The sequence below is a fragment of the Triturus cristatus genome, chromosome 2_1 (assembly GCF_964204655.1).
Source record: "Triturus cristatus chromosome 2_1, aTriCri1.1, whole genome shotgun sequence".
NCBI classification, from domain to species: domain Eukaryota; kingdom Metazoa; phylum Chordata; class Amphibia; order Caudata; family Salamandridae; genus Triturus; species Triturus cristatus.
Window position 1 is genome coordinate 1,014,367,944 of NC_140581.1, and position 16,974 is coordinate 1,014,384,917.

General features: G+C 41.8%; 1 long non-coding RNA gene across 1 annotated transcript in view; it reads left to right on the forward strand.

Annotated features, from left to right (window-relative positions):
* The window catches only part of LOC146866238 (uncharacterized), a 34,441-nt gene that overhangs the window by 9,574 nt on the left and 7,893 nt on the right, over window positions 1-16,974 (forward strand). The window contains exon 2 of the long non-coding RNA XR_014976773.1: window positions 7,873-8,011. This is a non-coding gene — a long non-coding RNA (uncharacterized LOC146866238). The remainder of the gene's footprint in view (window positions 1-7,872; window positions 8,012-16,974) is intronic.

Below are 16,974 nucleotides of genomic sequence, written 5' to 3' on the forward strand. Positions count from 1 at the left end.
CTTGTCCTCCCTTTAGTTCCTCCTTTATAGCTTGGGGTATGATCTCATGCTGTGTATTTGTTTTGATGTGGCAAGATATCTTCTGCCCCATTGGGGTTTGATTCCCTGTGTGTTAACATTTAATTTCAGCTTGGCCAGCTGGTATGTTTGTACAAAGTAAGAGACAAGGAAACCCTAGAAGTCAGACGGGATCAAGGGTAGACATATATTTTTAAGCAACAATGGTCCTATTCACATAGAGTAGGTCTGATATCACAATTTAATACAATAAGAAATTGAGTTATACAAGTGGTCAATGCAGAAGATAAATTACATTTTAATTATAATTCTGAAGCAATTAATAAACAAAACGGTGAGTGAGCTAGCCGTGACGATGTAAAAGGGAAATCAGCCGATTTCCTTAACCCAGGCTGGTGACTTTAAAAGGGGACTTTTTGGTGCGTGAGAGATTGCAAATACAAAAAAGTCAGATCAGCATCTAATACTCAACAATCGAATGTAAAATACAGTATAGAGTTTAGAGGCGTAAGTCGACGACGTTTCGATCCCCATGAGAATAGTGGGATCTCTTCAGGACAAAGCGATGACAAGCTGGTATGTTTGTAGCATTTGGGGTTTGTTGGTTGTGCGTGGTGTAGTAGTTCGCTGGTTTGTTTGGTGTTGTGTTGAATAGTGGAAGGTATTTGTTTGTTTTGTGTGGAAAGGGGGTGGATGTGGGTAGGTACTGTCTTTTTGCTTTTTAGACTTATTTTCCTTGTCCAGTTTGTTGTTTCCATCATTGTGAGTACATGGGTGGGCATTGTCATTTTTTCTTTATTGTATTGCTTTATGTTAACATTCTTGCATTTAGTCACTTTCTCTTGTGCTTTGCTGCATTTTGATGTTAACTTGCAAGCACATTGCACTATGTTTTCCTTGCTTTTTATCCTAACTAGTTTGCCCTTTACCATCTTCAGGTCTTTGCAATGGATCCTCTTCTTATTGCTGCGCATGTTATTTTTACCAGTGTTTGCTTTTTTCTTGGACCATTGCGTTTATGTTTACTGTGAGGAAGGGAGAAGTGTTGTACCTGCTGCTTAGCCTGTGTATGTGTGGTGTGGAATGTTGGTGCTCGATGATGCTGTGGAAAGTTGGATGAGTGAGGCTGTCAGATAGAGTATGGGGTGAGCAGCAGGAAGGCTGCTCCTGGTGGGTCTCTCTGTACCTTTTATCCTGAACTTACTATCCTAAGTTACCCTGGAGTTGGGTCTTCGTTTGATTACAACACATTTCAGTGTCCAATTTCAGAGGGGCAGTGTGAAGCAACAGAACTAGCTATCCTGGGAAATGTTGGAGTCATTAGGTGCTCTGCACAACCCATCTGCTTCTTTTTCAAAATGTGGCGTTATTCATTTGAATGTATATATAAATATTTTGCCACGGTATTGTATATATATTTTTTTTTATTTCACTCCAGCACGCAAAATGATCATGCCAGCTTTGGAAGGCATAACTGAAAAGTGTTTCAACAGTCACCTACAAAATGACAGCATGTTGGAAGTTGCCATGCAAGAGGAAACTGTTTGCGTGGCTTCACTCATAAATAGTACAGTGCAGGCCCCGATAACTAGCGATATCTGTGACATCATTCTCTGTTGTATTCCCCAGACCGAATCTTGCTGAGCAATCTGATCACTATTGCACAAATGATGTTATCAGCTGACAGTCTACTTCGGGAAAAGTTTGATTTCTGGAGATGACAAAATCACTTGCGCTAGTTGCCCCTTGGCATTCCACTGTGACAAGCAACTGCTGCATAAAGCTTAGATTGCTGGAGGACATGCATTTAAGTAGTCAAGTAAACCCTTATGTACCCCAGATAGTAAATATCCATCACTCGCAGGTTACCAGGCCCCCCACTACTTTCAGAAAGTTTATGAATGCAAAGGGGAATTACGAGGGTGAGACCTTCCTGCATATAGTATCAAATGTGTATAGGATCGTTGATCCTTTTTGTTATGCAATAGAAAAGTCTTTCTTGGACTTGTGCACTGCTCATTCAGTTCCTCATTACCTTTGCATTCTGGAATTTAATGCTTTATTTACCTAATCTTGACTCACTGTTTGGAGCATCTAGATGTACTCTTCTTATGTTTAATAGTGGCAGCCGCGGCCCGTAGAGGGAGTTCCGTGGGGCAGAAAGGCGGGGCGGGGGAGGGATAGGGTGGGGGGTACTAAAAACCAGAATATGGATAATTGGAGGTAAGTAAACAATTAAATAAATAAAACGAATTTCGTAGCGCGCTGCACCGCATTTTGCGATGCAGGGCGCGCTACGAAGTCCGTTTGATCCATTTAATTGTTTACTTACCTCCAATTATCCATATTCCGGTTTTTAGTACCCCCCACCCTGCCCCTCCCACGCCCCGCCTTGCTGCCCCACGGAACTCCCTCCACGGGCCGCGGCTGAATAGTGGTGAGCGACTTATCTTGACCTTAATTGTCTTCATCTCACATGCTTGCATTACTGTTAAACTGAAGTTTTTCCTCATAGCTGCCAGATATGGGTTCTTACATTGGAGAAGACGGCAAGCAAAGGCATAATTGGTGCGTGGGTGAAGCAGCTTCTGTGAATATAAAGATACTCAGGGCCTCATTTTGATGTCGGTCAGAAAGCCTCCCACCTGCAGTTGGAAGCTTTCCGACTGACATCTTCGGTTTCACTTTCGACCGCCATATTACAATGACAGCGGTCAAATGTGAAACCGGCTGGCTTGTGACGGGCTCAAGGAGCCTGTATGCCAGTCAGAACGGGCACATAATCCCTTAAAGACTGCGTTTCCCCCATCGGGATTACGATGCCGGTTTCCCACAGGCTTTTCATGTTGAGCTTCCTGACATGCAAAGCATGTCAGAAAGCGACTTGTGGGGCCCCTAGCAGGGCCCCCCTTCTCTCTGCGGCCTCCGTTTGGGACCGAGGGGGCCCGCCTGTAAATCCCTGCACCGTGTGGCAGGCAACATGTGGTGCCTGACACATGGTGCAGGCATTTACATAAACTCCCTTTTCTCTATGGGAGCTTGTGCTGCGGGCGGAAACCGCCCGCAGCTCAAGCTTACATAGAGAAATGGGAGTTTGCAGTCGGTCACATTGTAATTTGGTGCTCAGAACTGCCGACCTACGGTTGGGCGGTCGGTTCCAACACCAAAACGATGTTAGGTGGATGCAAGTCCACCCAACATCATAATTAGGCCCTTAGTCTCATTTGTGTCATGCCGGAGGGATGTGGTGGGCATTCATCCAAATCCATCCACTTTGAGAACCTCACGTACAAAAAGAATGACAAACTACCAGAGCTAAATAAAGTATTCTGCTAGACTGAATACATCAATTACAGAGCAGTGACACCTCTTCCTATTGGTTCAATTGCTGCTGGGCTGTCTTTCAGCTATTCATGGCCCCTAGGGCCATGTCGATGGTACCCGGTAAGACAGGACTTAGTATGGCTGTCAACAGACACTGTCTGTGTCTGTTTTTCATATTATTTCTGGCCAGGGATGCTTTGACATGGGCAGCTGCTTTAATCTTGAAACAAAATACATGTTTAGGTCAATATGATACTTTTATGACCAGGTTCTGGGCATTATTTGAATGCTGTCAGACATGAGGTGCAAATCGGATTTTTGTTCTCTTTACAACAGGTATCACAGGATGGTACAACCTATATTACTACCTTCCGTCTGTGTTTTTCTGAAGCAGAATGTACAAGTAACACAGCAGTAGCAGATTTTTATAATGGTCTTAAGGAAGTCCTGAAATATGCTGTTTCTTCAGTGGGATATCAACCCATAACGTCCACAGCTTCGATTAACCTGATAATACAAATGCAACAAAAGCTATGTAATATGAGGAAAGAAAAGAGACAGGATAATCGCCAGGCCTGTTATGTGCCTAGGGCCCCTTCAGTTCCTACCCCTTTGACAGTCACTTAATAATCAAATTCTGATGAGCCCATGCATTGGCTCTGTTAATCATAAGTAGACAGCAAAAGGAGAAGAATTCAGACACAGAGGACGGTTATGTCTCTATTGTGGACAGCTTGGTTATTTCAAACAATAGGGCCCACATATTTTGGAAAACTCAGATGCTTGACTTTGGATTGCAGAAATAGACCTAAATATTTAAACAGAAATCCTGCTGAAGATAAAACACATTATTGTGTGGACACGGTCCTCTAATTACCACTGGGTCCAATTACCCTCTCCTCTTTGCTGCTTTACTGGCCTCAGGAGCCACTGTTTTATTCATGGATTCAAAATTTGCTCAAGTTCATTACATTGCCTTGGTTTGTAAGAAAGAAAGCAGAACCCACCCGCATCATGAACCGATCACTGCTAACCTCCGGCGATCTTGTTTTGGAAATGACAACTCACCTATTGGTTTCCATTCGCTGGGGATATAGAAAGCATTGCATGTGATGGTCATTTGAATGCTTTAATATAGCGGGATAAAGAACTCCAGAAGCATATTGAAGAAAATATATCCAAGAGATTTATTTGGCATTCAATATCACAAGCAGGAGCTCTAATGTTTTTTGTATCCAAGCCTCCTGGCAAATTGCAGGTATGCATTGACTACAGAGAATTAAACACATAGGCAGTTAAAATCGTTGCCCACTTTCTTTGAATTCTGTGCTTGTGGACCAAATGAAGACTGGCACAAAACTCTTTGCTCTCAAAAATGAAATCTTAATGGTGACTATAACTTAGAAACTAATTTAGAGAACTTGCAGTTCTCATGCTTTATTTAGAGTTGGTGGAACTACTATCTTTCTGATGGTGGAACCTATGCTTGCTCTGCTGGCAAAAACCTTTGACCGACAGCCAATGGGGAAAGAGCCTCAGAGTGGGGCAGACCTCTATATATGTTTTTGATGAATGAGACCACAAAGTAAAGCATGGTGTGCAGAAAACAAAACCAAAGAAATGTCCCCCATACGCCCCCATGCTGTGAGAAAACTTGCAGCATGTCAGGGTCATTTATGTTTATTGTTGTTGTTTTTTTAAAAGTAAACCTCCCACTTTTAGGATTTTGTTTTTGAAGATCAAAAACTTCGCTGAACAATGCTGCTGTGCAGAAAAGTTTTAGAACCTTCAGCCGCCATTCTTTTTTCCTTCCTGGGCTACATTATATCTGGGAAGGGAATTCACATGGGTAAAGAGAAAGTCGAAGCAGTATCGATCTGGTCAGTTCCTAATACATCGCAAGAAGTACAACGATTTATCAGGAATGCTGATTTTTACAGCCAGTTCATACCGCCCTGCCTCTCTGTCATTGTACCAATTACACAGTAGACTCAAAAGAACGTATCTTTTACTTCAGGACATGAGCATGATGAAACCTTCAAGAAACTGAAAGAAAACATTCACCACTGTACTCATCTTCAGACATCCTGGTGTTGACTTTCCATATATTGTAGAGACAGAGGCTTTAGCAACTGTGTGGGAGTTACACTGTCTTAACAATTCAGAATAACTTTGAACTCCACCCAGTACCCTTTTATTCACAAGCTTTAATAGAAGCACAATGACCATTCATGGTCATGAATTCTGGCTAGAAGGGTTACATTTGCACATTGGTGTTATTATCTGAAAGTGGTGAACCATGATGTAGAGGTATAGTCAGATAACACACATCTAGTTTTCCTGAGATCCATGCATTGTGAAAATTAGAGACATGCCAGTTAGATGTTTTTCTCCCATTTTCAGATCACAATCAACGGTTGACACGTTAAAGCTGTTGCTCTTTCATATGGACTCTCATGATATGGACTGCAGTGTAGAATGCAAGTCAGAATGGGAGGCTGTTGGTCCCAACTAAAGTAGGTGCTATAGAACATTACCATGCAACATGGAGAAGTGGATACACGACGAGTCTAGAATAAGAAATGCTCTAAGGGGCTGCTTGATACATACGACAGGCTGTTTATGGCCACCCAAACTAACAAAAGCAGGCTTTGTCTTAGTTGCATGACATTCCCTTAACAGGCAATGTAGACATATTTTATGTTTTTTTCAGCCAGATTTCATTCGGTTTTCAAGACATCTTCAGCTTGCATGAAACATATTCACGTCATACATTGTACATACATTAAACATACTTGCTCTCTGGTGCACTTTAATCAACGTCCCTTATAACTAAACTGCCCCCCTTGAGTTGCACATGAGTTGTTGTAATGGTGTCGCTGGGTGCTGCTAGGTCTTTATAAGTAATTTCTTTTATTTCAATGTGTTGGAATGCCTGTTAACTCTGGCCCTATTGTTCTCCCCTCCCCTCTCCTGGCAAGCAATTTAGGCAGATGAGGCACAGAAGACCTCATACAGTGTTCATTTTGGTGGCACCATCCCCGTAATTCAAAACAAGCATTTATATCTACAAGTACAAGCTAAAAGAATTTATATAAAACCCATGAGACTCTTGTACCTGCTGCCCACTCCTCGTCATCCTTGGTTGACCATCCCAAGGACATCATCATAGATCTACAAAAATCCTATTCATACACATCATTATGGGTAGTTATCTCCTAATTGACCAAAATGGATCACCTCATTCCTTTCTAAAGTCTTTCTTCTGCACCTGAATTAGCGAAACATAGTGTGCGGAAAGAAATGACTCGCTAATGTAATTCTGAACGACGCACACAATTCACCTCCAAAGTTTGGTCTTCCCTCATGAAACTCCTTGGTATAGCTTCCCACAAATTGCGTAGTTGACACCCACTAACTGATGGTTAAACCAAACAACTAAACATAACTATAGAAGGGTACTTGGCATGTTTCCTAACAGCATCAAGAGGATTGGGAGTGGTGGATTCCTCTGGCCGAATTTCTGTCTATTTGTTTACATAGCTCCTTGAAATGGATATCACCCCCATATGTTACCTCTTGCACTTCCACAGAGTTCAGGTTCTCCTGCTAGGGCGTTGGTGCATGACATACACACAAATATAGACTGCTCACTAGACACCTCAACAAGGCCAAGAGGACTTATAAGAAACTTGCAACCTGCCACTGTAAAGCAGCCCTTATTTACAAAGTAGGGGATTGATAGGTTCATTAAGAGTTTCAGAGACAGGGTAGTCCAATACAAGCATATTATCTGAATCCATTCATCGTTTAGAAGCTGACAAGAACTTCTTATGTAATGTACATTTACCAGTGACCTGTAGTGGATGGGCCTTTGGTCAAAGAGTTCTAACTGCAGGGCCAGCTGAGGCTCCGCGTACAGAATCCTGGCACTGCTCCCTCCTCCTCTAAACAAGGCATGGCACCATACCAATTTACAGTGGGGCTCGTCTCTGTGATGCCCTTTGTCTATAGAGAGTTCCAATTTCATTGTCCTTCTCTCTCTCTTTGGAATAATCCTCTCTGCCCAATGACAGAGCACGATGTCCTTTATGTCGAAATTTATTGAGTGAAAAGACCCACAAAGAAAGGCAAAACATGCAGAATTCCGTGTGTTAAGTACCAATTCCACATTTTATGCCTCGTTTTCAAGTAAAAATGTCGGAATAGGAGGTATTTACACAGCATAGCGAATACCTCAGTCCGAGGTAGGAGTATGTACCTATTTCGCCAGGTTGTAATGAAGGTCTAAGCCTCCAAATTGCCAAAGGTCTAGTTCCATTCTCATTCATCCATAGCAGCAATGGAAAATGGCCATAAATGTCCCTGTTCAAAAATTCTGTTGTGTTAATCAATGGGTAGTTTCATGATACCAGGATCAGGAAGTAATCCAGTCTAGAGAACAAGTCTCCAGCTCCTGAAAAAAGGAGTTTTGCCTACTGTCCCATGCTTATGCTTCCAGACATTGACATTGACTTTCACTTGTTTCAGGTGAGTCACTTCCTAAAGTACATTGTCAAAGTCTTTGAGAAAGTGAATGACAAGACTATTGAATAAAAAAATCAAGTGATATAAATATCATGTCAAACGTATCGTCACTGCAAGAATATTGAGGAACAGAATATAGAAGGTAAGATTTGTTTTTTTTTTCAATGTATAAAATGTTGTTTTTTATAATTATTGTTGTATAATATCGTTTACTTTAATATAGGTATTTTGAATATCACTTTTAATAATTGAATGTATTAGTTAGTTTTACATATAACGTTATCGTTATCTGTTATCTTTTTTTTACATTTAAATAGAAATGTATAATTTAGTAGTGGGTTGTTGGGGTTATAGGGGAAAATGGTCAGAAGTTATTTAAGTTGTAAATTATTATGTTTTATTATTTTTTATGTTAATTAAATACTTAATTGGCAATTAATTCAATTAGTTAATTGATTATTTTGTATTTTAATTATTGAAGTTTATTTTGTGATTTTTAATGTTGTAATTAATTATTTCTATAGTTTAATTACTAATTCATAATCTAGTAGCATGTTGCAGGTTTTGTAGGGTAATAGGGTGGGGAGTTATTTAAAGTATATCTTTTATGAATGTATTATTTTTAATTAGTATTTATTTGGTAATTATGTAAGTAGTTTAAGTTAATAATGGTGATTAGTAATTATTTAAGTTTATTTTGATGTTTTTGTGCATTTTATTTGTTTTATTTATTTACCATTTTACTGCTATTGTTTTATTTATAATTTATTTTGATTTCTTTTTGGGGGTGTGTGACTTTTTGGTAATAAGGAGGGATGCATATTTATTTTAATTTCATTTATTTTGTTTTTTATGTGTTCAATTATTTTGATGCATTTTTCTATTTACATTTAATTCTATTTATATATATAGTGTATATTTTATATTTTGAATGTTTTAAGAATTTTATGTTGTTAAATAATAAATGTTTTCCTTAAAATTAGCAGGAGTTTTAGCGCTTACTCGACAGACATGGAGTTACCCAAACACAGTCCCCTAGAGGCAAAGTTATTAATGGATCTTTGGGTAAAGGAGCAATCTCAATGATAAATTGGTCTCTGATAATTAATGCCCCAGATTGCTTCCCTCAGTTACGTATTAGGCGGGAGAGCTGGATAGGGAAACTAGAGGATGAAGACTGGAGGGAGGCTTGTCTTGTCCCAAGGGAATTGGTTATTTCCTCTAAAGTTGAAGATGGTGCAATTCAGTTATCTACATGCTACCTACTTAACTGCACGCCAACTCCTGCGGATGGGTGGGGGAAAGCGACCGTGGTGAGCACGCTGTCAGGCCCCAAATGCCAATTTCCTTCACATGACATGGTCCTGCCCAAGCCTGGTGCCCTTCTGGGAGGGAGTGATACAGGAGATCTCTGCAGTTCTGAAACACATTGGTAAGCTGGGCCCTTGTGAGGCGTTACTGGGATTACTGGAGGGCATTGGGGAATCATCTGCTGAGAGGAGTTTTATTGGAGTGGTGTCCCTTTTGGCCAAACAGGACATTGCCCGCCGCTGGAGGCGCCCAGAGGCCCCCTCCCTGGAAGTGTGGCAGAGGGGTGTCGACTGGTGTATGCCCCAGGAACGACCCATGTATAAGGCCCGTGGTTGCCCTCAAAAACACGCACAATTATGGGGGAAGTGGTGTGCTCACTATGGATTACCTTTGTAAACGTAGGTTGTGGTTGGGAGCCTGCGGGTGCCTTGTGATCAGACCAGGTGGGATGTTCTTTCATGCTTGTACGTTTATACGGATGCAGCTGTGTATTATTGGCATAATCAATAAAAATTGGGTATAAAAACAAAATGAGAAGGAGTTTGAATGGTATTTGAAACCCTTCCTAAGTCAAACACTTTCCATAATTTTGCTTATGGTGGAATGGGAATAGTAATTGTAACCCCTCCAAAGTACTGGAGTTTCCCTAATTTTACTTACATTTGAGTGGTGACATAAATGAAACCCCTCTAAAGTCAAACACTTTCGCTACTGTTGCTTAGATTGGAGTAGGAATATTTACTCTAAGTCCTTGAATGTCCAACACTTTCCCTACTGTTGCTTAGGTTCGAGTGGGAGTAGTACATATAACCCCTCCAAAGACAACACTTTCCATACTATTGCTTACGTTGGAGTGGAATAGTGAATTTGACCCCTCCAAATCAAACACTTTCCCTGCTGTTGCTTATGGAGTGGATAGTGAATCTATCCCTTCCAAAGTCCAACACTTTACTTGATTTTGCTTACGTTGGAGTGGGACTTATACAGGTAACCCTTCTAAAGTCCAACACTTTCTCTACTGTTGCTTATTTTGGAGTGCGAATAGTACATCTAACCTCTTCATAGTGCAACACTTTCCCTATTGTTGCTTTGATTGGAGTGTAAGTAGTAAATTTAACCCTTCCAAAGTCCAACACGTTGCTTACATTGTAGTGGGAATACCAATTTAACCCATCAGAAGTCCAGCACCTTCCCTACTGTACAGATAGGAGTGGGATAGTAAATCCAACCCTCAAAAGTCCAACCCTCTTGTTATTGTTGTTTATGTTGAAGTTGGATTTATAAACATAACCCCTCCAAAATCCAACACTTTCCCTGCGTTTGCTTACTTTGGGGTGGGAAAAGTAAATCTAACCCCTCCAAAGTCTAATACTATCCCGACTGTTGCTTGAATTACAGTTGGTATTGTACATTTAACCCTTCCACCATCTAGCACATTACTTGATTTTGCTCACACTGGAGTGGAAATAGCAAATGTAACTTCTGCAATATTAAATACGTGTCTTACTGATGCTTAAATTGGAGAGGGAATAGTAAATATGAACCTCCAATGTCCACCACTTTTCCTACTGTTGCTTATGTTGGGGTGGGAAAAGTAAATCTAACCTCTCCAAATTCCAAGACTTTCCCTACTGTTACTTAGACTGGAGTGGGATTGGTAACCTAACCCCTCTAAAGTCCACAACCTTTACTACTGTTGCTTAGATTGAAGTAGGAGTTGTAAATCTATCCCCTCCAAAGTCCAACATATTCCTTACTGTGTCCTAGTTAATGCTTTTCTTGACTTTGCTTATATTTGGCTGGGAATAGTAATCTTGACCCCTTAAACGTACAATACTTTCCTGACTTTTGTTTAGACAGGAGTGGGAATAGTTAGTGCTACCCCAAGGGCAAGGAGGCTAAAGAGGGTCCCCAAGGGCTGCAGCATGTATTGTGCCACCCTAAGCGACCCTTCAGCACCTACATGCAAATGCCGTTGCAGGCTGTATCTTGGTGCAGATACAAGTGAAAACATGACATGGCACACATCCTACTCTTGAAAAGCCTCAGACAGCAAGCTGCTGATCAGGAGAAGTGAGATATCAGTGGTTCCCACAGACCCTATTGGGAGGAGGGGCTCCTGAACATTGAGGCCAGAGACCCCAAACCATGTGTCCCTAGGTGAGTGGTAGTGCTTCAGCATTTTAGAGAGTTTTTACTCTCTTTAGCTCATGACATCCCCTTAGCTGGGCTTCTTGGCTAGACCAAAACTTGGAGTAGGTTAGTCATCCACTTCTATTGGCCAGGTATGTCCCAGAAGGTGAAGGAGCTTTGTAACTCCTGTGTTGCCTGCCAAGACAGTTTCAAAGCAAGTTAATACCCAAAGCCCTCCTTAATTCCACTTCTAGTGGTTGGGGGTTCCCTTTGAAAGGGTAGGGGGTTACACTGTTGGCCCCCTGGACTTTCCAACAGCATCAGAGAACAGATATATACTGGAGATAGTGGATCATGCCATCCGGTACCCTGGAGCTATTCCACTTTGGACTGTCACTGCTCCTGCAGTTCACATTGCCCTCGTGAGTATCTCTACAAGAGTGGGCTTTCCTAAGGAGGTGGTGTCAGACAGAGGTAGTAATTTCATGTCTGGTTATTTAAAGGCCACGTGGAATGAATGTGGTGTGACTTACAAGTTCACTACCCCATATTGCCCACAAACCAATGGTTTAGTTGAGAGATTCAACAAAACCATGAAAGTCAGGATCATGGGACTCCCTGAAAAACTCAGAAGGAGATGGGATGTCCTTTTGCCATGCCTGCTTTTCGTTTACAGAGAAGTACTACAGAAGGGAGTAGCTTTTTCCCTTGGTAGCTTCTGTTTGGTCATCCTGTAAAGGGACCATAGTGAAGGAAGGCTGGAAGAGACCCATCAATGAGCCTAAATAAAAATTGTGGAGTATGTACTTGGCCTACGTTCAAGAATGGCTGAGTACATGGAGAATACATCCAAAAACCTTGAGGCCAGTCAAGAGCTCCAGAAGCTCTGGTATGACCAAAAGACTGCACTGATGGAGTTCCAACCAGGGTAGAAGGTGTGGGTCCTACAACCTATGGCTCCCAGGGCATCAGGACAAATGGAGTGGCCCTTACCCTATCCTTGAAAGTAAAGGTGAGGTCACCTACCAGATTGACCTAGGCACCAGCAGGAACTCTAGCATGTGAACCGTTCAAACCCTTTCCATGGTAGGGCTGATGTGGCAATGCTGACTTTTACTGATGAGGATCAGGCAGAAGGGAGTGAAACCTCTCCATAACCTCCTCGCCCACAATCCTAAAGATGGGTTAGTTGATGGAGTAGCCTTTTTAGACACCCTATCTGCCAAACAGCAAGCTGACTGCAGGCAAGTCCTGGAGCAGTATGCTGAGCTCTTTTCCCTCACCACTTGGATAGAGGAGCTGATGTGCCAATGATGTGGACACTGGTAATAGTATTGCTGTCAAAAGTAAAGTATACAGACAATCTGACCAAGTGAAGGAAAGAATCCGGGCTGAAGACAGCGAGATGCTGGAGTTGGGGGGGATTGAGCCCTCAGTAAGTCCCTGGGCCAGCCCAGTAGACTTAGTCTGCAAACCTCATTCCAAGTTTGGTAAACCAGAGCTAAGGTTTTGTGTGGACTATAGAGGTCTCATTGTTGTCACTAAGACAGATGCACACCCTATAGTGCCTTGTAGACGGTACAGAGTGCTTTAAAATTCACCTGTTTACTAACCGGCAACCAATGCAATTTTTTAATTTCCTTAGAAATGGGGGCAAATTTGGGAGTACCAGTAAGCAGTAACACGAATCAAACTAGGGGAAGGTCCAAGGGAATTTTTTTTTTAAATAGACCTGCAGGTTGTGTTTCCCTCACTTATCAACACAATAACCACTAAAGCAACCTGGGTCTGGTGCTGAATCAAAAAGACAAAACCAGGAGAAAGTATATCTACCTATTCCGACATCTCTTTAAGAGAGAACCCTTCTAGGACAGGACCCATCAATCACAGAAGGTGGTGAATTTGTCATCATTTGGGTCTGTATATCTCAATGTAACGCACCAGGTCTTGGCATAACGACTCGGTAACGTTCAGAGAGAATGCAACAAAGGAGGGTTGCTGTCAGATCTCAGAAAATGTCAAAAGCGACAGTATGCCCACAAGTTGTGAAGGGGATCCTAGAATAAGCAGCACTAAATAATAAAGGTGAAAATAAAAATGGCTAGAGGAACTCAAATGTTCTTTATTTGGTAGAGTGCCCCTGTCATGATTAAAAAGCAATATGGCAATTTAGCACAAATATTTTGTCATTATGCTAATGTCCATAGCAGTATGGTCGACATGTTTCTGCCCATTGTGATCTACGAGTATCAGGGCTTTCTTCAGGACCTTAGATGCTGCTGTGAATTAGTGAAAAACGTGACAAAGTAATTTTAAGTGAAAAAATACTTAGGTAAAAGAATCCTACCGCACCGGTCAATTCATAAGATATCGAAACCGGGTACCTAGGAAAACAAAAAGACGGTTGGTAATAACAATCAACCTGGTATTCCTAGATTCAGCAAAACGGTCATCTCTATTCAATGACTCTAAAAAAACATTCAATGATGCTTCAAAGCACTTAATTAATGAATTAAATTGCACTTACCCATAATTATTGGGTGATGCCCTCACCTCAACCTGGTCCTTACTCAGGGAAAGGGGCCCGCTCTATTTAAAAGGAAGAAAAAATTCAGGCTGCTAGTTATCATGACTAAGATATATCCTCCCAATAAACGTGGCTAAAAACAACGAGACACAGTTCATGTACTGCAAAAAAGGGGGATGGAAAACATGGTCGTGATCTCAACACTAAATATTCTTTAGCTATGTAGTATATTGGAGAAGCGGTTTATTTAATCTGGTAGAACCACATTCACTGACTAGCAGTAATATTCATGGAATGCAGCGTTTAGAGTAGCCCACAATGGAGTAACAGCCTCTCTCACGACTGGTGACTAAGTCGTTTGCAAATGACCTTACAATCAGCCAAAAGCTAGCACTCTAAATAGTTGGAAAGAAGGAGGACTAGCGCTAAACTTACCTCTCCGTCGGTACCCCAGGGCGGTCTTTGAGTAAAGACCGGAGGTACCGGCGAGAAGGTCTTCGCGCTCTTTATGGCCGAAAAAACTCAATTGGTTGCAGGTTCGTCTATTGAAACAGGTGGCCAGGTTAGTGCCTGTTCCGAGTTCGAGTTCGGCACGCATGTGTAGAAAAAGACACTGATTTCTAAAAAAGACCTCGTTCTTGTGCGCATGTGCGGGACACAGCCGCTAGTCAGCAGCGGTATGTGAACCTCCGTGTTTCCTCAATAGAAAGCAAACGAAAACGCGCGTGCGTGTAAGAGGAACACAATCTTATGTGAGCTAACCCTATGTCCTTAAAAATAGCTAGACCCTTCAGACAAAGAGTAATACAGACAGAAGGGCCAGAACTGCAGAGGGGGGCACAGGGTCAGGCTCTAACTGGTTGTCATACGCTCAAATAAGCGATGGATCTATAACAACAGCCAAGGAATATCGTCATTCAGCCCCACGATGTCCGAATGTAATCGATGTACCCATCTTTGTTCTCTGCGTAGCAGAAAACGTTGGACATCTGTTGTGTGTGAAGGAATCTGGGGTTGTTCTAAGATGACCCAATGTAGATCAGTTTCTTTGTGGCCTGCTGCAATAAAGTGATTTGTAAGTTTCGTCGCACTCTTTTTGCAACGTATAGTGCTCTTGTGTTCTGATATTCTCAACTTGATCTTGCGAGATGTCATACCCACATAGTTCTTCCCACAAGGGCATTGTATCAGATAAATAACCCTTTCACTATTGCAATTGGTGTGGTTTCTTAAGACCCAAGGTCTGCTCGTACCAATGTCTACCTCTGTTGTATGCGAGGTTTGGAGGCACACTGAACAGGTGCCACAGGGAAAATGGCCTTTCACAGGAGGTAAGCCCCATAATGTAGTATTTTCAGAGTTTCTCATTGCTCTGGGACGTGTGTGTACCAACTGGTCTTTTATGTTAGAGCGCCTCTTAAAGGCAAAGAGAGGGGGAGGCAAAACATTTCCTTCAATTTTGAGCACTTTCCAGTTCTTTAAAATGCTCTTTTTCAATGCGTTCGAGTAACAACAAAACGTGTTGACACATGTAATTCTTTTGTCCTCATCAGTTGGATTACGAATTCGCTTCTCTAGGAGAGCCTCCCTATGATTATTCGCAGCCCTTTTCATAGATGTCTTGATGGTTCTCTTTGGATATTGTCTATCCAGAAGCTGTGTTGAAAGGTGGGAGGCATGTTCTCGATATTTAGAAATGTCGGAGCAATTACGGCGTATACGGAGAAATTGTCCGAATGGCAGATTCTCCCTCAGAGCTCTAGGATGGAAGCTCTGAAAATGTAATAGGTGAGTTACATGCCATCGGTTTCCTGTACAGTTCTGTACTGAGCACTCCATCATTAGAGCCAATCAGTAAGTCCAAGAAGGGTAAACTTTTCTTGGAGAATTCACAAGTGAATTTCAAGAATTCGTTTCTGTTATTCAACCAGGAGTGGAAGTTCTTGATTATGTCAGCGGAACCTCTCCAAATGACTAAGATGTCATCTATATATCGTTTCCAGGTCAAAATGTGACATCGAAACGGATTGGTTGTCGACAGGATCTCAGTCTGCTCAATTTGGTGGACATACAGGTTAGCTAGAGAAGGAGCAAAAATGCTCCCCATGGATGTTCCGGAGATCTGTAGAAATAACTCATCTTCAAATTTGAATTTTTTTTCTTTCATAGCCAATGTGGCACAAGACATGATGAATTCAACTGGTGTGGGGCTCTCTAGGTCTACTCCTTCTAAGAGCACTTTAACAACAGACAATGTCTCATGTTGTGGAATACAAGTATATAATGACTCCACGTCAAAGCTCACCAGGAAATCTTGTGTGGTGTCGAATGGCATCCCATCCAGGATACGTAACAGATCTTTGGTATCCTCAATGTAGGTAGGCATTGTTCTCACAAGTGGCTTCAGGAAAAAATCTACGAAGGTAGAAAGTGGTTCAAGGAGCGACCCTAGCCCAGAGATTATAGGTCTCCCTGGAGGGGGAAACACCCCCTTATGTATTTTTGGTAATACATAGAAATATGGAGTTACTGGAAATGCAGTTTTCAGAAATAGCGCCTCATGGTTGGTAATCCAGCCTTGTTCCAGTGCACCATCTACCAGATCTCTGATGGTCGCCATAAGTCTCTTGTTTGGGTCCAGTTTAAGAGGATGGTAAAACTTTACATTGTTTAGCTGTCTCTTGCATTCACATCTGTATGCTTCTGAGTCCATTATGACCGTGGCTCCCCCTTTATCCGCAGGTTTTACAGTGATTGAGTTGTCGTCTGATAATGTCTGAAGAGCAAAGCGTTCATTCTTCGAAAGGTTAGTAAAATGTCGGTCCTCAGTCTGGAAAAGAGTTTCGGCATCTCTTAAGACAGCCCTCTCGAAAGTGAGTACTTCTGGTGGAACTAAATGAGTAGGTGGAGTAAATGTGGATTTCGGTCGTAAACCAGTTTTTGTTGTACTTTCCTCATCATTTTCTTGGGGTTTATCTTTAAAGAAAGCACGTAGTCTAACTTTCCTGAAGAAACCGGCTAGTTCTTGTCTAGTCTGGAAGGAGTCTCCTTTGTATGTGGGGACATATCCAAGTCCTTTCTCTAGGACGTTGATCTCATCTCTGGTGAGTGTCCGTTCGTTAGATTAACAATCA